Here is a 19,839-nt window from a genome sequence, read left to right on the forward strand (position 1 = left end):
AATTGATTGTGATACATGAACGTCTTGTCTAGGCCTTTTCTCCCATTGTAGATTGATTACAAGATTGTGTATGCAACGTAATACTTGTCTGTAGGCCTTTTTTCCTTGCGAGAAGTGTAATAAACTGCATGCAATGAAATGGTTTCTCTGTGATAGGACCTTTATCTCCTTTGTAGCACTGTTCATAGTATGTTGGGTACTATTCTGGGACTTCCGCTCTACAAGGACGGGGGTAGCAGTGAGGGATATATCTAGCTGTGATGTAAATTCTGCATACATTTTTCCCAATTGTAGGTAATTAACTGTCGTATTTATTTAGTCTTCGGTCGGGCGGTAAGGTCATGATCGGTGAGCAGTGATTTCAAGGTCCCTAGCGGGGGGAGGCGGCCATTGGCCCCTCCCACGGGAGGGCGGAACCCATTACGGATGGGATCGCCCAGGGGGAGACGGCCATAGGCCCCTCCCAGGGGGGAGACGGCTATATGCCCCTCCCACAAATTTACCGGGGGCCGGATATCTGCTGCCGCGGAAGAGAGTGCGGGGAAAGGGTCCACGTTGTCCTTCTTACGGTTACCCCGCACGGGAACTCGGACGACCTTAAGATGGCGCCGAGTGGAAGGGGGCCCCCATGACAAGGGAAGTTACGGTTGGCTACGAGGGTAAAGCCCTCTGCGCATGCGCCACTCACACATGCGGGCGGAAATTTGATGATAGGGATCTGATACCGGTTAAGACCTTGCCGTTGGCCCCTAATGATAGGATGTACAAAATTCGTATGCAATGCATGATGTCATGATGTTAGACTTGGTTAGGAAAATCTTTGTATTAGAGATTTGTTAAGGTAAGCCTGAATACCTGTCTTCATCAAGTGTAATGAAAGTTGAATTTTATACATGATAAATAAAACGTTTTTAATTTAAAGTTTTAAATTTTGTTTCATATTTTAATAAATACGGCCGGGGGGGTCGCGAGGCCCCCCTGCCTTCCAAACGTTCAAATTGTGTCTGTCTCCTACCATTGGGATTGGTGGTGGAAGGGGTGGCGGGCATCCCGGACCATATGCACCTACACCAGAAACAAGTAATACTTCAGAGGGGGTGGTCGATGTACATACTATTTTGCTTCACAACAGAACAGATCCTGATTGGAAAAAATGGTTAATCTATACCACAGACACAAACAACTGTCAAGATAGATTCCTGAATAAAACATAAGGGTTCACAGTCACTAGGCCAGATCCAAGATATGTCCAGAGACAACATCCAGGGATAGTAGCATCATACAGTGTGGGTAAACTTTGCCTTGAGTGGTTACAAAAATCTACACTGAAGGAAGTAAAACAACACCTATCTTTACTTAAAGATGGTGTTGATTTAAGGGACTTCTTACAAGGACCTGCGAAACTGCGTCATAAACGTTTTATATACGCCGGTATCTATGCCATGTATAATGAAGCATGGAAAACATCGCAAGCAGAGACTGCAGAACTGCTACGAGAAATTGATTGTATTAATTTAGAGAAATCTCTTTCTGTACTTGACAATGGGTTAACGACTCTCTCATCCAGAATATATTCTTTGGACAGCATAGTCTCCTCTGCCATTGACATAATGGAACAGGACTGTTCATGTTACAGCATGGTCAGTCACAAATGCGCTCTATTATGCTTTTGGGCTGGACATTGCAAAACCTTTGTTCTGAATATGTGCCATGGCCTCTAATCGACACCACGTCATTGTTTTCTGCGTTTAACCTTGCAGATAAACAAATTACTTTGGCACAGAGAGGGGCAGACTACGGTGCTGAGCATTGTAAAGCTGGAAAGATTACCATTAACTTTCTGACAAGCCAGTGACAGAATGGATAATGCATGGTACAATCACTCTGCTTGTGACGATTTTCCATTATTAGTATTGTTTAAAGCATATACCAGCGGGCGTATATGAAAGGTTGTGAAAAGAATACATCAAGACATCCTGGGATTTACCTTATACACACAAATGTTGGAGTGGGGGAAAATAAGTGTTTCTTAGTGGTACAAATTGTGAAAACACACTAAGCAGTACACTCTTATGTCAGGGTATTAACTTACACGGTGCCTGCAATGGTTCCTCGAACAACTTATCCTGCCACCTGCAAGGTTCTCCAGCTGCAGTAATAGATCCAATTTTTAGGCAACTTTCTAATTGGAGTTACATTATGTTGAATGATCACAGATGCTGTGGCATGTTGCCAGGAACCCCCTATCTCGTTACTGTGTCAGCCAGGGTCCCTTGCTGTATGCAAGTATTGGTTCCTAAAATTAAGTCAGAAGGGGAGTCGCCATTATGGCCTTCACTGAACATCTCTTCTATTCGGATTGATGGATCTCCTTGCTCGCAGATGGGTTTTGAATGCTTCTAGGTATGATTTGCAAGCGGTTATGGATGTTTTCCTACAGTGGGAAGCGCCGAAGCAAAGGCATGTTTTTGATGTTATGTGTACTTTTCTTCGTGAAGAGTTGGACGATACCGAAATGGGTTACTGAATGTTCAGTCCGATTTTGCTAAAGGGACGATAGTGGGTCTTGATGTTGAAGAAGCAGTAGAGACGCTTCTTGCGTTCAGGTGTAGACTTCCTTCTCAGCCGTTGTTTGAACCTGATCCTTCTGTTAGGAGAAAAGTGAAGCAGTATCCCATGAGAGAAGTTCCTCCGGTATGGAAAGAGGAAGTTGTGTCTAATCTTAATCAGGGTATTCAGGGTGTACCGGCTCATTTTTAGCGTGTTTGGGTACATGTTCCGTGGAAGAGAGCTGAGGTTCTGCTCCTTAAGCAGACTCTACCTAACCCCCGTAAGAATCCTGCAGGGTATTATAAGGAGTTGTCTCAGACAGTTGATGCGTGTGTGATGAATTTAGCTGATATAGATATGTTGTTGGGGAATGTTGTCCCACAACCCTTGTGGGCGAAGATCCGTCATGAGGATCATGCAGTAGAGTTAGGAGATACGTGGGCTAATATTACTGCTGCAGATAGTCGTCAAGGTGGAGGGGCTAAACCTGAGCCTTTAATTGCGGAACTCCCTGGTAGGATTATTACTTTCATGAAGACTTTGATGCCTGCTATGCGCGTAAATTGGGATAAGTTAGCAGCGTGTAAGCAGAAGAAGGATGAGAGTGTGTCTGATTTCTTCACTAGGTTTGAAGAGACGTTTATCGATCACAGTGGCCAAGATATGAGTACGGAAGGCGGCCAAAGGTTGTTTGTGGATAAGTTTGTTCATAATTTGCTCCCCGAGTTGTGTAATAAGTTGAAGGACACTGAAAGTTCATGGGCTGTTTCTTCTCCGGCCCAGATATTGGCTACTGCACAATATTATGAGAATAGAGATAAGGATGAGAAAGATAAAGCAGAGAAAAAGACTAAAGAATTGAAGATGAAGGTTCTTTCGCAACAGGCGTATCTGCCTCGTTTTAATCAGCGTGAGTTTCAGCAACCTCAACAGTTTCAGGATTGTTGCAGAAGCCCGAGTCTTTTCAGCAGCATATTCCAGTAGGCCCTAATCAGTGTGCGTATTGTAAGGAAGAAGGCCACTTCAAGAATAGTTGCCCGATTCTGCTACAGCGTGCAAATGGTGAGTCTGCTGTGAGAGGTCGAGGTGTTCAGCAAGTACCTAGAGGTAGAGGACGTGGTGTGTTCCCCCAGAATGGACGTTCCTTTCCCCCACAGAATTCTATGAATTGTTTTGATCAGCTGAATGTCACGACTGGTCAGTCGACTCAATAGTATGCTGATAATTACTATGTTGAGAGTGAGAATTCTGACTGTAATGATTGCTAGGACATCCATAGACAAAGAGAGGGAGTAGTGTCAGTTCCAGTAGACCAGAGTGGACACTATGTTGAAGCGATTACATCAGGTGTGTCAGAACCTTTTCTGTTGGATACTGGTGCGGCGAAGAGTTCTATCATGCACTCTAAACTCCCTGGCGCACCTTTGTCTGGCTTGACGAATGTTTCGGTAGGGTTTTCTGGCGCCCCAGTTCGTAACCCGGTTTCTTGTCCCTTGTCTCTTTCTGTTGGACCTTGTGAATTGGAAGCACCTCTGATTCTAACGACAGGTTGTGGTGAGAATCTGTTGGGTTTGGACTTGTTGAAAAGATTGAATGCAACATTGTACTGTTCTCCTGCGGGAGTACATGTTACATTGGGTAAGCGAGTGATCTCTCCGATGTATTTGTCTAAAGATCGGCTTCCACTGGAATTGCGTTCTCTCCCTGATACTCCTTGGGCTACGGGTCTAAATGATGTTGGCCTTTTGCAGATTCCACCCTACGCTGTTACTCTTAAGGCGAATGCTAAGTTGCCTCACATTCCACAGTACCGAATCTCGAGTGATGGCGAGAGAGCTCTTTTAGGGATCATTTATGATTTGGTTGAGAAAGATGTGATTGAAGAAACGAGAGGTAATGTGTGTAACAGTCCGGTTTTGCCTGTCCTTAAACTTACTGACTCTTCTCAGCCTCCTGTGTATCGGTTTGTGTTCGACCTTCGAGAAGTGAATAAGATTGTGATTCCACAGTTTCCTGTTGAGTTTGAGTTTGAGTTTGAAATTATTTGTAAAAGCGCGCGTACACCAGCGGTTTCTTGGCGCTACAACTGACAGACCACAGAGGAGAAAAAGAAAAGGGAGAAGGGACCATTAGAAATTATTCAAAGGACTTCTTGAATAGGTGGGCCTTGAGTTGTTTCCGGAATTGTGAATACAAGGTGAGGGATCGAATTTCCAAGGGAAGAGAGTTCCACTGGGACGGGGCCAGAGTGGAAAATTTAGAGCCTCCCCACTTCTTTGTTCGAAAACGTGGAACCATAAGAAGGGCCTGGGAAGAGGAACGGAGCTCTCTACATGGAACATAAGGGGTAATCTCAGAAGAGATAAAAGCTGGGGCTAAACCTTGACGAGCAAGGAAGGCGATGGAGGCGATCTTAAATTGGACCCGAGCTCGTACAGGCAGCCAGTGTAGGGACTTCAAGAGGGGGGTAGAGTGATGAAATTTCGGGAGGTTAAAGACCAGGCGGGCCGCCTGGTTCTGTATAAGTTGGAGACGCCGTAAACTATATGCAGGAATCCCCGCATATAGGGCGTTACCATAATCCAGGCGGGACACCACCATGGCCAAAATGATAAGTTTAAGGGCAGAAAAGGAAAAGAAACGGGACACCCTGCGTATGGTACGCAGTGCAAGAAAAGAAGCAGAAACCACAGAACCAACCTGGGAGTGAAGGGACAGTTGGGAATTAATTTTTATGCCAAGGGTTTTAACTGAGGTAGCAGGAGACGGGGAGGGGCCAAGAGAAGGGGGCCAAAACATAGGAGTCCAGGGGCTGGATGAACCACCTGTCAACACCAACTCTGTCTTGTCAGGGTTGAGTTTAAGGTGGTTGTGGCTCATCCAGTCCCGGATATAAAGCATAATAGATTGAAAGTTAGAAACAGAGGAGGGAGATGAAGACAGGTCAAAAACAAGCTGGAGATCGTCCGCGTAATTAAACACGGCGACCTCCATTTGTTGCAGGGAAAAAATAGGAGGAGCAATATAAAGATTAAATAAAAGGGGAGAAAGAGAGGAGCCCTGAGGGACCCCGCACTGAACTCTACGAACGTCCGCCGTAAAATCACCCAGGCAAACAGCCTGGGTGCGGTCACTCAGGAAGGAGGAAAGCCAGACCAGGGCCGTCCCCCCGACCCCCGCCGCCCTGACACGGGAAAGTAAGATGGAATGATCCACCGTGTCAAAAGCGGCTGAGAGGTCAAGGAGCACCAGGGCCTGGCGCTGGTTAGTGTCCATACCCTCCCTGAGGCTGTCCAAGACCGAGATGACAACGGACTCCGTAGAGTGTGCGGGGCGAAAGCCGGCCTGACGGGGGGCGAGTGCTCCATGCATCTCCACAAAGGAGCTCAGGGCGCAGGTGACATGGCGCTCAAGCACCTTTGCCAGAAATGGCAAAAGGGAGATGGGGCGGAAATTGGCAGGGACAGATGGGTCCGAACCGGGTTTTTTCAAGATAGGTACGATGACCGCCGATTTCAACGGATCGGGTACCACACCTTGAGCAAGTGAACTGTTAAGGAGGTGAAGTGGAGGGTCAGGGCAGGAAGTGAAAATGTAACGGAGAACATGGGCGGGACAAGGATCCCGTGGAGAGCCGGACTTGACCAAGGGAACTATGGTGGACAAGGTTTCCCTAGTCAAGAGGGGAAAAGAAGTGAGTTCGCCCTTAGGAAGGGGACACAGGGGATCAACAAAGGAGGGGGAAGGGAGGGGAATATTGGCCTTGATGGTCACTATTTTATGAATAAAGTAGTCATTTAAAGAGCGACAAAGTTCATCGGACGGGGCAGGCTTAAGGGTGGATCTGTCCGAGAACGCCAGGTTGTGAACAATTGCAAATATTTCTTTAGACTGGTTTTCAGCAGCCAATATTTTGGAGGAGAAATAGGTGGTTTTAGCCTCCAAGATATCTTTTTTGTACTGGGTCAAGATGGTGACATACTCCAGACGAGCAGTGGGGCTGTAGTTTCTCCTCCAGGCCCGCTCGGCGCGCCGTACCGCTAACTTGGTGGCCTTAAGCTCCTTACTGAACCAACGGTTAGCGTCTTTGTCGCGCTTGGAAGTAATACGCTTGAGCGGCGCCACAGAGTCACAACCTGAAGATAGCCACTGTTCTATGGCCATAACCTGGGAGAAGGTGGATAAACCCTGTAATGAGGGGAGGGAGGCGCTGAGCGAGGAGGAGAGATCTTGCAGGTTAGCTCGGCCCCAAGCTCGAACCCATTTGTTTTTAGGGCGGAGAGGTTTAGCAAGGGAGGGCACAGGGAGGGAGAATGAAATGATATAGTGGTCAGACCAAGTGCAAGGAGAGATTAAGAGAGATTCCACAGGACAGTTCAGTGACCAAATCTGGTCAAGTGAATGACCTTTAATGTGGGTGGGGGAATGAATATATGAAATGAAACTGAGGGAATGAAGGGTTTCGGAAAACTCTTTAGAGGAGAGACATTCAGCGGGGTCAAAGGGCCGGACATTACTGCTTTATTGACTATAATTCCAGCTTCAGCTTCGTGGTTTTCTGTGATAGATCTAAAGAACCCAATCTTTAGTATTCCTACTGCTGAAGAGAGTAGAGATATTTTTGGCTTCTCTTTAGGAGGCCGAAGCTTCCGGTTTAAGCGTGCTCCTCAAGGTTATTGTGAGAGTCCATCAATCTATAGCCAAGCTTTAAAGACTCAGCTTGATTCTTTTGTTTTGCCTTCTGGTGCAACTTTTATACAATACGTAGATGATCTGTTGGTTGCTGCTGACGATGAGGAGATTTGTAAAGAAACTACGCTTTCTTTGTTACGGCATTTGTCTGACCTCCATCATAAAGTGTCGCTTTCGAAGTTGCAATATTGTTGCCAAGAAGTGACCTACTTAGGTCATCTCTTGTTGAAGGAGGGAAGACGGTTGACTCCAGAGCGTATACAAGCGATTGCGCAGATGACTGTACCATTCACACAGAGAGAAGTGCGTGCTTTCTTGGGTATCACCTCGTACTGTAGACAGTGGATTCCAAATTTTTCAGTACTGGCGAAACCTCTGTTGGCACTTACTCTTAAGGATACTCCGAATCCTGGAGAAGTGTGAGAATAGTGGAGAAGTGTGGCTCAATGGTTAGAGTGGCAGACCCTGATGCAGAGGTCTAGCCCTGGACCAGGGTTCAATTCCCCGCCTCGGCGGGTCTTGGGCTCAAAATTCCACGGGCTGATAATTCTCGCCTCGGTGCCTATTCCAATCATAGAGTCCCACTCTGCAACTCTGGGCAATAGCTTGCTTAATCTCCACAACGGCCCCCACAACGCTAAAGATGCCTGGCCTTCACCCAGGGGATGCCCAGGAGTGGAATCCTCACAGGGAAAGCCAGGACGGGTTCCACAGCAGTATTCGTACAAGCGCCTTGAGACCCTTGCGGGTGAGTAGAGCGCAATACAAGTATCAATTTACAATTTACAATCCTCTTCCCTGGTCTGGTGAATGTCAGAAGAGTTTTTCTAAATTGCGGGATGCATTGTGTTCGGCTCCGGTGTTGGGTACCCCTGATTACAGTAAGCCTTTTACGTTGTCTTGAAAGATGCTGGAGGAAATCTAAAAAGGATACCGACCTAGAACATCCTTTCAACTGTATAAAAAGCTCATTGTATCAACCAAAAAGGACTACTATGAAACCCGCATGAACAACGCCGTAAATGTCCAGAAAGAAACCTTCCAAATACTGAAAGAATTAAGCAAAAAGGAAGAAAAGGTAGATACCCTGATTGACTGTAACACCTTTCAAGGATACTTTCTTGAAAAAGTAGCGACTATTCTGTCAGACATCAAGAAAGACAGCTCAACTATACACACCACGTCATCGCCCCCTCAAAACTCCTCAACCCCTATTATTACTAGATTTCCTAATATCGACTCCACTACCCTCAGACAACTAGCAACATCAACCAAGTCAGGTTCCCCTGCTGACCCCTGCCCTTCCGAAATTTTTCGGCTTGCAATTCCTATCCTGGAGGACCAGATCCTAGACCTCCTAAATAATTCATTAGCTACAGGATCATTACCAACTACCTTTAAAGAGGCACACGTTAGACCCCTGATAAAAAAACATGGGGCGGATCCAACTAGCCTGAAGAACTACAGGCCAATCTCCCAACTGCCGTTTCTGTCAAAAATTCTAGAACAGCATGTGTTAAAATCATTGTCAGCCCTCCTGGAATCACATCACCTACTCCAGGAGCGGCAAGCTGGTTTTCGTGCCCACCATAGCACGGAACTAGTAATGCTGTCGGTGCTGGACGAGCTCAGATGCATGGCTGACAGTAAAAAGCCAAGCGCCCTGATACTATTAGACCTTTCAGCGGCGTTTGATACTGTCAGCCATCCACTGCTCCTGGACAGACTAGCCATGTCCGGGATAAAAGAACAAGCTCTCCAATGGCTAACAGCCTTTCTGCTAGGAAGGACGCAGAGGATCCAGCTAGCAGATCAGGTATCTGACGTTGGCACCTTGGTATGTGGAGTCCCGCAAGGGTCCGCACTCTCACCACTTTTATTTAATTTATACCTGCAGCCACTGATAGACTCTTTGGCAAACATGGGCTGTAAAGTTTTTAATTACGCCGATGATACTCAGCTGCTGCTGAGTATCGATAACACAACATCGGCTCAGTCCACGGCCCAAAAGATTCTACGGTTCACAGTAAATTGGATGACGTCCAACCTATTAAAAATGAATCCAGACAAACGGAGGTCCTTGCAGTTTCAACCTCTGCTTCCCCCTGGAACGATCTGTTCTGGCCCCAAGAACTTGGACCTACCCCAAAGCCGTGTCCTAGTGTAAAGAGTCTCGGTATGAAAATCGATCAGGAACTTTCGATGACCAACCAAGTATCCGCTGTGGTTGGCTCATGTACCAACCTGATTAGGCAGGTGCGAAAGCTTGTCCCTTTGCTCTCAACGAATATGCTCCGAACCGTTGTTTCAGCCACAATAGTTTCCAGAATCGATTACAGGAACGCACTATACCTAGGTCTTCCAAAAAATTCTATCAATCGTCTACAGGTCATCTTGAACGACGCAGCACGGCTAATCTTCGGATTACCCAGACGGACCCTTGCCTCTCCTCTACTTTATAGGTTACACTGGCTCCCTATAAAGCAAAGGGTTGAATTCAAGAGCCTGTGCATTTGCCATAAAGCAATTTATGGACAGGCGCCGGCCTATATAAAAGAGAGGCTTGAAGTGTATGAACCCAAGCGCGTTCTGCGATCCTCCAATTCCCTTCTGCTATCCTGCCCTCGCTTTAAAATGGCAACCAAAGGTGGCAGATCCTTTTCAGTCCAAGCCCCCACCATTTGGAATAAGCTACCGGAGGTGCTTCGTAGAGAATCCAATCTTCTTCGCTTTAGGAAATCCCTGAAGACTCTGCTCTTCAGGGATGCGTTTACATCCCCGTAAGATAGGTCGGCATTTCCGCATTCCTTCTACCCTTCTTCTTGTTGCTGTACTTGGTCAGAAGGGCTTTGAGACCTGTCGGTGAGTTGGCGCGATATAAAACCCAGATACAAATACAAATACAAATGTGCACGAGAGAGAAGGATGTGCGTTGTCAGTTTTGACACAGTAGTTTGGAGACAAGCAACGCTCATGTGCGTATTTTTCGGCTACGTTAGATCCAGTAGCTAAAGCGTTGCCGAGTTGTTTGAGAGCTACAGCAGCAGCGGCTGTTTCTATCCGACAGTCTGCTGGTCTGGTATTGGATAATACGTTGATTGTGTTGGTCCCACATGCAGTGGATACCTTATTGAATAAGACTAAGACTCAGCATTTGACTAGTGCACATTTGTCAGGTTATGAGCTGACGCTTTTGGTGAGTCATGTGCACATAAAGCGATGAAACACGTTGAATCCAGCTACGTTGTTGCCGATTTCTGTAGAGATGGATGTTCAGGAGCGGCATGATTGCTTTCTCAGGACAGAGGAAGAAACAAAGGGTAGAATTGATCTGAAAGATACTCCTCTTTCGAATTCTGATGGTACCTTATGGGTAGACGGTTCATGCTTTAAGCTTCCGAATGGCGATACGAATGCAGCGTATGCGGTTACGACTTTGCACATGATTGTTGAAGCTGCACATATTCCACAGAATTCAGCTCAAGCAGCAGAGTTGATTGCACTGACGAGAGCATGTGTGTTGTCGAAAGGAAAGAGAGTGACTGTGTATACCGATAGCCAATATGCGTTTGGTGTTGCCCATAGCTTTGGACGTTTGTGAAAGGAACGAGGATTCCTTACTTCCCATGGTACGAAGATTCAGCATGGACAGTTGGTGAATAAACTTCTTGAGTCACTTACGTTGCCGATGCAAGTTGCGATTGTGAAATGCAGTGCACATAAGAAGGTTTCGGATGACGTTGGTCGTGGTAATGCATTTGCGGATGAAGTAGCGAGAGAAACGGCGAAAGATGTGACAAGTCGAATGTATGTTGCAGGCCCTGCGCGATGGGTTCCGGATGGAGGAATGTGTGAGGATACAATAGAGAGTGTGAAATCGATTCAGGCTGAAGCTACTGAGAAAGAATTGAGCGTGTGGAGAGAGAGTATGGGAATGTTGGACTCGACTGGTTGTTGATTGAGTTGTCAGAACACCAGCGATGGTTGTTGCCTGATGCGTATGTGCTTCCAGTGGTTACGATGGCACATGGATTGGCTCACATTAGTCTGAAGGGGATATGTAAGTTGTTGGCCCAGTATGGCAGAATGCTGGAATTCCGAAATGTGCTGAGAATCTGGTGAAGAATTGTATGGTTTGTTTGATGCACAATCCTGGTAAGGGAACCCCAACTCCAGTAGGTCATTTTGCTCCTCCGACGTATCCGTTTGAGGTTCTACAGTTGGACTTTATTCATATGGAGAGATGCAACAACCTGAAGTATGTCCTTGTGGTTGTTTGTGCCTTTTCAAGATGGGTAGAGGCTTATCCTCTAAAGGATAATACTGCCTTATCTACAGCTAAAATTTTACTGAAGGAGTTTTTCCCTAGGTTTGGTTTGCCGAGAATGGTATGGAGTGATAATGGAAGTGAATTTGTGGGCCAGATTATGAAGAAAGTGTGTGCAGGTTTTGGAATAAGGCAGAAGTTTCATGCCGCGAATCACCCCCAGTAAGCTGGTTTGGTTGAATGCGACAATGGCACCCTTAAGTTGAAGTTGGCTACGATACAATCGAGCTCTGGCCTAGCATGGCCCGATGCTTTGGCGTTGGCGCTTTTGTCAACGAGGATGACGGTGCATTCTCGTATGGGACTTGGTCCATATGAAGTTTGGGGTGTGCCGCGGCCACAAAAATACAGCAACATTGAGTACCCTATGTTGTTTGACTATTTACATGATTTGACCGCTAAATTGCGTGTTCTTCACCAACAGGTGACGCTACCTTACCTTCAGCTTCTGTGGATGTAGGACATTCCATCCAAATGGCGACTGTATTTTCGTTAGGAACTTCCAGAGGACGAAGAATCTCGAGCCGAGGTGGAATGGGCCTTTTCAAGTCCTGTTAACTACGCGGACAGCTGTTAAAGTTTCCGGAAAGAAAAATTGGGTGCATGCCACCCACACCAAAAAGCTTCCACTTCCTTTGCCGTATGATCAATTCATTGCTGATGGTATTCCCGATTCAGAGGGCAAGAGGATTGTGAACGTTGTCCCTTTTAGTGATGCGCATTTGACATGGACTCAGTCTGAATGTGAGGATGATGAAGTTTTGCAAGAAGCTGTACCTCCATTGATGAGACTTGATACTACGAATCCAGAGACATTATTTCGGGATCAGACTGTTTCTGGCAAAGAGCGTTATAATCTGCGTAGCAGATCGAACTAATAAAGGTTACAAGTGTTTTATGATATTTTTGAGTGGACTATACTCTATCATACAAGAGACTTTTTTGTGTTTTTCTTTTTCGAACCACCATCCGGGTTCAACTGTAGGGTCACGGTATAAAGACTCAGGGTTGTGAGCCGTGTGGACGCAAGGTCAGCGGTTCTGTTTTGTTCTAGGGCGTTCCTTGGATTTACAGACACACACTTGAGTGAAGAGAAACAACTGCCGCGAACAGCACGGTTAGAGGATGGAGTCTTTTGTAAAAGATAGAGTTGTTGAGAAAATGAATTTTAAGATGAGATTATGTACGTTGGTCCATAACAGATGTTTTATTATATTGTGCTCTTTTGTGTTTTTAAGTATCACATTGACTTGTGTGGGTTGGGTTATCTATGCTACATCGTTGATTTCTGCACCCACCAGCCAACCTATGCTTTCTTCTACTACTGTTTCTTTGCACAAATTCTATACGTTGCCTGAACATGAATAGACACGAAGATAGGAATTTGTAAACAATTCATTCATACAGCTTTTGCATCAACACCAGTTGGTAGTCAATACTACAAATTGCTGGGTATGTGGTCTTATGCCCCATACGACGGATAAAGGGACGCCATACCTGGTTTTGCCTTTTTCTCCTAATGGGTCTGTATGGGCTTTGCAGACTATGTTTATCTATGCGAATGAGGTATACCCTATGCGTTCCATGAGAGACAACCTGAGCAATAGTGCTCTGATAAAGGGAATAGTAGATATGATCAGAGATATTGATGCATACAATGCTATTTTTAAGGATGAAGCACAGGCATATATTGGTTGGAATGTCACTGGGTATAGTACTAGCCTGACAGAGAAGGAGAGACGTAAGAGGTCTTCCCCGATTTGAGTCGTACCCCATCGAGGCCATCTTTGTTTGCGTGGTAATGGTAGAAATCCGAAAGCTCAGCTAGGTGAGAGTGTATGTGCTCAAACCTATGTTTATGCATCCCAGACTTCTCCTCCGTTTGTGCCAGCTAAAGGCACATATTTTGTATGTCATGACAGAGCCTACACATGGTTGCCACCTGATTTTTCAGGCACATGTTATGTGGCGTTTTTGCTACCCCCTACGTACACGGCTGCTATGGATTACCACAGGACGAGATATGTTAGAAGTGTCTTTGATGAGGAAGATACTGCATTACAGGAAGTAGGAGATTTCTTTAAGGGTTTTCTACCCTTTTGGGGTCCTATGGCCAATAGCAGACACATACGACAGCTTACGAGAGTGATTGAGGCCACTATAAATGAAACTGCAGGTGCTCTGAGCAATATTACAGTGGAGCTACAGGCTGACTGTGTTATGACATTGCAGAATCGTGTTGCGTTAGACATTTTACTCGCAGATAGAGGAGGGGTATGCAAATTGATCCAATCTAGTTGTTGCATTTATACACCAGAAAATGCCCCGACAGTGTACCCAGCCATTTCCAGATTGCTTAAGGTTTCTGAGTCTATTCATGTAGACGAAGGGAACTGGTCGTTGATTGGATGGTTTTGGGAATTGTTGTCTAAATGGGGATGGAAAGGGTTGAAGTTCTTTGGTATGGCTCTAGCTATTCTCTTCTCTTGCTGTGTTTGTATTCAGTGTGCTCCCACCGTTTGTGGTTTTTGTGCTACGATGTGTGTGCGGAGACCTGACCCGAGGAGAGAAGTAGAGAGTAATAGGATACCAGCAACACCTAGATGGTCTGATGATGATAGACCTAGATTCCGATTAACGTGAGTTTAGGTTATTGCCTATGTAATGGCAAAAGGAGGGTCTGTGGTTCCGTGAAAATGGGCCTCGTTACGAAAGGTCATGGTTCCCTCACGATTTTGGTGATGTCAGACTGTATGTGGCGAATACGGTTGATGTGGAGTGAATTTGTCACGTTAGCTAGCGAATTCACCATGTATTTGGAGATTTTGTTTCGAACATGGGTTCCATTTTGTTTTAGGCCTCCATTTTGTCTTGCCATCACGCAGGCCGACAAATGTGGTCGAACGAACGAAGCAACCTGGCCTTCACGTATTCTTGCACATTAACAGGGTCTTTCTTGACTCTGAGGTGAATTGTAAGCCTTGCCCTGAAGCTGACCCTGCCGAGTCAATTTCCCTGGTTTGATCGTGGTCTAAGATTACCAATCATTGTTCAGGACATCGTTAACTTTTAGTCTACTTACACATGCTTATCTTGCTCACTATCAGACATTGTTTCCTTTCCTATGTTCTTTATTACATGCATTGTGCCTTTCAATTATGGATTTGTCCTGCTTGTGGAAATTGTATTTCGGGACATTCCCAATGATTAACTTTGGGTTGGGACATTGCAAACTGAGCTTTTTGTCATGTGATACTCTGTTTGAGAATGTATTTTTAATATATGTATGGTTAACTTTTGGCGCAGTGGGAGTGTATCTTCATAAAATGTGATTATTGTGTATAAAAAGGGATGTCTTGATGGTATTAGTGGTGGTAGTGGTATTCGTGGTATTGAGGTGGTGATATTGGTATTAGTGGTGGTGGTATTAGTATTGTTGGTGGTGGTAGTGCTATTCGCAGTGGTATTGGTGATGGTGGTGTTAGATTGGTGATGGTGGTACTAGATTGCTGGCGGTGGTGTTGGTGGTGGTGTTATTGGTGTTGGTCTTGGTTTTGGTGGTGGTATTGGTGGTGGTGGTATTGATGGTGGTATTGGTTGTGGTATTGATGGTAGTGGTATTGGTATCAGTGGTGTTGGCATTGGTAGTGGTATTAGTGGTGGTGCTATTGTTGATTGTGGTGTTGGTGGTGGTATTGGCGGTAGAGGTATTGGTGGTGGTATTGGTGGCGGTGAAGGTGGTGGTATTGATGGAGGTGCTATTGGTGGTGGTGGTCTTGGTATTGGGGTTGGTATTGGTGGTGGTGGTATTGGTGGTGGTTTTATTGGTGGAGGTAGTTCTATTGGTGGTTGCATTGGTGATGATGGTATTTGATTTGTGGTGGTGGTATTGGTGGTGGCGTTATTGGTGTTGGTGGTGGTGTGGTATTGGTGGTGGTGGTATTAATGGTGGTATTGGTAGTGGTATTGATGGTAGTGGTATTTGTGGTGTTGTATTGGTGGTTGTATTGGTGGTGACGGTATTGGTCGTGGTGGTATTGGTGGTTGTGATATTGGAGGTGGTGGTATTGGTGCTAGTGGTATTGGTGGTGGTATTGGAAGTGGTGAATGTGGTGGTATTGATGGAGGTGATATTGGTGGTGTTGGTGGTATTGGTGTTAGTGGTATTGGTGGTGGTGGTACTGGTGTTGGTGTTAGTATTGATGGTATTGGTGGTGGGGTGGTATTGGTGGTGGGGTATTGGTATTGGTGGTGTTAGTATTGGTGGTGGTATGGGTGGTGGTGGTGTTAGTGATGATATTGGTGGTATTGGTGGTGGTGGAGTTGGTGGTATTGGTGGTGGTATTGGTGGTGGTGCATTGGTGATCGTGGTATTGGTGGTGGTGGTGGTGGTATTGGTGGTGGTGGAGGTAGTGGTATTGGTAGTGTTGGTATCGGTGGTGGTATTGGTGGTGGTGGTAGTGGTAGTGGTGGTGGTGGTATTGGTGGTTGTGGTGTTTGTGGTGGTTTTGGTGGTGGTGGTGGTGGTAGTCGTGGTGGTCATATTGGTGGTGGGGTTGGTATTGGTGGTGGTATTGGCAGTGGTGTTGGTATTGATGGCGGGGGTATTGCTGGACGTGGCTGTATTGCTGGTGGTGTTATTGGTGGTGGTGATATTGGTGGTGGTGCTGGTATTAGTGGTGCTGGTGGTAGTAATAAAATAGGCTACTGAAAACAACCCTTCACGTGGCTTTATTACAGATGACATGTTGTCAGCATCAGCCCATTAGCACAGGATCATGTGCTACCTGGAATTTACATGACTTATTTTGCTAATCATTCCTAAATCCAATTTACTTGTGGGGTTGAAACAGACATGAGACAATGCCGGGGTAAAGTGATTAAAAGCCCGTGCCTGTGTTACTGGGGCAGCCGTGCTACTTAAAAATTACACAAGCGGTTTCAGCTGATACAGTGCATGTCCAGCCTGCAGTAAGAGAAACTCAAGTAAATTTCGGTTTCAGACTAAATAACAGGTCCTGTGTAACAACCCAAGTAAAAGGGCCAGTCGCCATGGGAGGGTACAAATGAAGATAAGGTCATACTAAGGGGGGACTAACAAGCCTATTAACAAATCTGAAGGCAGTATTTACAAAAGTCAATGACACAAGCCAATGAAAATTATGGGAGGAGTGTGGGCGCAGCTTCCTTCCCATACTCTACTACAGCAGTCTCCCAGAGGGAGCAGCGCATGCGCGCCGCCAATAAGCTCAACCTAAAAAACAGGATCCTATTCAGAAAATTGTATATTTACACTAGCAGGCATGCGACCTCTGCTGGATCTTAGTTTACATAAATGTCACTGGGCAGCACTAATAGTCACAGGTTTCCAGATGCAATACTGGAACACCTTTATGAATGAGCATTCTGACAATATGGAGGCCTTTCCACATCTGTAATTTTAAATGTTATACAATTATGCATGGAGAAATGTAATATACTTTGTGCAATAGTGCTAGACAGCCTTTACCTTACTACACCCATTCCTATTTGGGGGTTATCCTTAACTTTTATGTGGAAAACTTTACTTCTTCCCTTTGTCCTGAGCAAATTTCAGCCACATTTCCAGGATGAAATGGATTGGGAAAAACCTGAAAATAGGTACAAACTCTTGAGCTTGAGCGCATACCCAAACTTTCTAGAGAACACCTACTCCCCACCCCAGGAGTAGGATGTATTCAAGTCTAATATTATAACATAATGGAGTATTTTTTAACACGAGTAAAGAAATATTTAGAGGTACAAATGATACTTTTTGTAGATACAATGCACTTGCAAATTGAGCATTTGTTTGTCGAAGTCTTGCTTACAGGTGTAAATTTCTCTCTGAACCATGCCCGCAGGAGGTGAGAATTCAATTGCACCTAGAAATTCTGCACATACGCAGTGCACAAAGGACTATTATGGCTATGAACAGTAAATGTATAGGCAAGTCTCATGAACTTAAATGCTGGCACAGTCCGTATCGATTTGTAAACTGTTGTTATCTAGAATGTGGGTGGGTAGGAATCTCCTGGGATGGGGGGTTGTCCTTCTTGGAAGGTGGAGTGTTGTTGCTGTGGAAGTTGCTGCTGGGGGTTGGAGCCTACCATCTGTGAATAAAGAAGTGGCTGAACTTACCTTACCTTGTAGTCTTCTCTTCAATGGCGACGATTTGTCTTGTAGCTCCATCACCCCTTTGTAAGCTGCGCCACATCAACATTCTGGTCTGCATTGTTGTGTCCATGCTGTTTGGACGATTCTTTCCGGATTTGCGGAGCATCCCTCTCTGTGAGCGGAGAGCCCATATTGAGTGACAGCGAAGGCCTTGGAGTCCTCGTACAGGGACGTACAACATCCGATACCTGTTGGTGAGTCTTTGCTGCTTCTCGAGGCCCAAGCACCTCCATGTTGCCATTGTAGTCTTGCGGATGCGGTGGCCCATGCCTGCATTCATCGTTGCCTGGATACGGACCCACAGCAATCACCACAAGTCATTCCCTGCTCAGCCTATGTCAGAAGCACACCTTACGTTGCATGTCTGAAGCATTCATCCTCCATCTCAGATGAGGCAAAGCAAAGCCTGGGGCCTACTTCTGCAACAACGTTTGGCGATCAGTGATGCGCAACCCACTAGCACAAAATTGAGTTTGAAATTCAGCATAATTGCACTGCGCATTCGCTGATGCACACACCTGTCATTAGGTAAAGATAATTATTATTATTTTTTTTTAAATCCCACATTTTCTTGTGACTCACAAATTGTTGATGATTATGCTTCTATTCTCAAAACCTTGAACAAAAGATTAAATCCTAAAAGTAATGTTGTACTCGAGCACCACAAATGTTTACAACGTGCTCAGATTTCCGGCAAGCCATTGATGACTTTGGGGCTGACCTCACGACTTTAGTAGTCACCTGTAATTACAGGGAATTCAGGGATGAAATTATCTGAGATCAACTTATTGAAGAACAAGTAACAGGAAAATTCAAGAGAAACTATTGGCCTCTGATGATCCTGACCTTGAGATTACTCTTTCTTAAGCCAGAAGTATTGAGCACTCTCAATTCTGTGTGAAAAATGAGTAGTACTATGTTGTATCTTGATTTACTTATTTAGCACTGTTTCTTTAACCTGTGCATTCTCTTGGATTCTTCATTTCTTTGTGTTCTTTCTCCTTGCTTTTTGTTTTTTTTTCTTCCCTTTTCCTCCTTCTCTCTTTTTGCATTAAGTGAAGGAAAGAGGATATGTTGTATCTTTATTTACTTATTTACCACTGTTTCTTTAACCTGTGCATTCTCTTGGATTCTTCGGGCCTTATTTATGAAGGCCTTGCGCCGCCGGTGCGTCACTTTTTCCCATTTTAAAAGTGGCGCACCGGCGGCGCAAGTGCTTCATAAATAAGGCCCTTCATTTTTATAGCCAAAAGTGAGTAAGGAGAAGTTGTATGCTTCCGCTGTGAAAGCAAATCACATTTAGGGAATGCCGCGTGTTGGGATCTAGAATGCGAGTGTGTGTGAGCTCGAGGGTTGGGGGTTGGGGGGGGGGGGTTCCTTCTTGGAACGTGGAGTGTTGTTGCAGCAGCAGTTGCTGCAGGTGGTGGAGCCTACCAGATGTGAATAAAGAAGTGGCTGGACTTACCTCACCTTGTGGTCTTCTCTTCACAAATGTACATCCAAAATGCCTCTAGCATGTGACACCCCTTTAACAAAAGAGGGGATTTCTAGCGCTGTACCTGTAAAAACGAGTGAGTGCAAAACGTCTAACTAAAGAAGCACACATTTGCTTAACTGATATTTTTCTGGACGAAGGCCAATGTTAATATTCTATGCTCTGTTTAAATTAAAAGAAGGGAATGCTTTAATACTAGCCAAACACGAACTCCACACTTGCAATAATTTCTAAGACTAATAATGTCTCCATGTACCTGTGCTTTGCTTCAGCTGTGACAGCTGTGTGTTTTTAAAAGCTTTCCATAGGCGAGGGTTATAGAATAAATGCGGTATTACTCACAAGTACCGTGACCTTAATAAATATCACAAAGTCTGACATTTAATACTTTTCTATAGACTCACCTAGCCACCTTGTACTGAAGGTCACGTCACTGGCAGCTTGTTGAGGAACTTATCATTTTAATGAAGACAGTAACTCAAATGAGACTGTGAATGTGGTGTCTTCAAGCGGGTTTTGGAAAATACCCTCTTGTGTAATTTCAGCCACTCCAAGCAGGTCATAAAACACAAGCGCAGCT

Source organism: Lissotriton vulgaris, chromosome 6, assembly GCF_964263255.1.
Source record: "Lissotriton vulgaris chromosome 6, aLisVul1.2, whole genome shotgun sequence".
NCBI lineage: Eukaryota > Metazoa > Chordata > Amphibia > Caudata > Salamandridae > Lissotriton > Lissotriton vulgaris.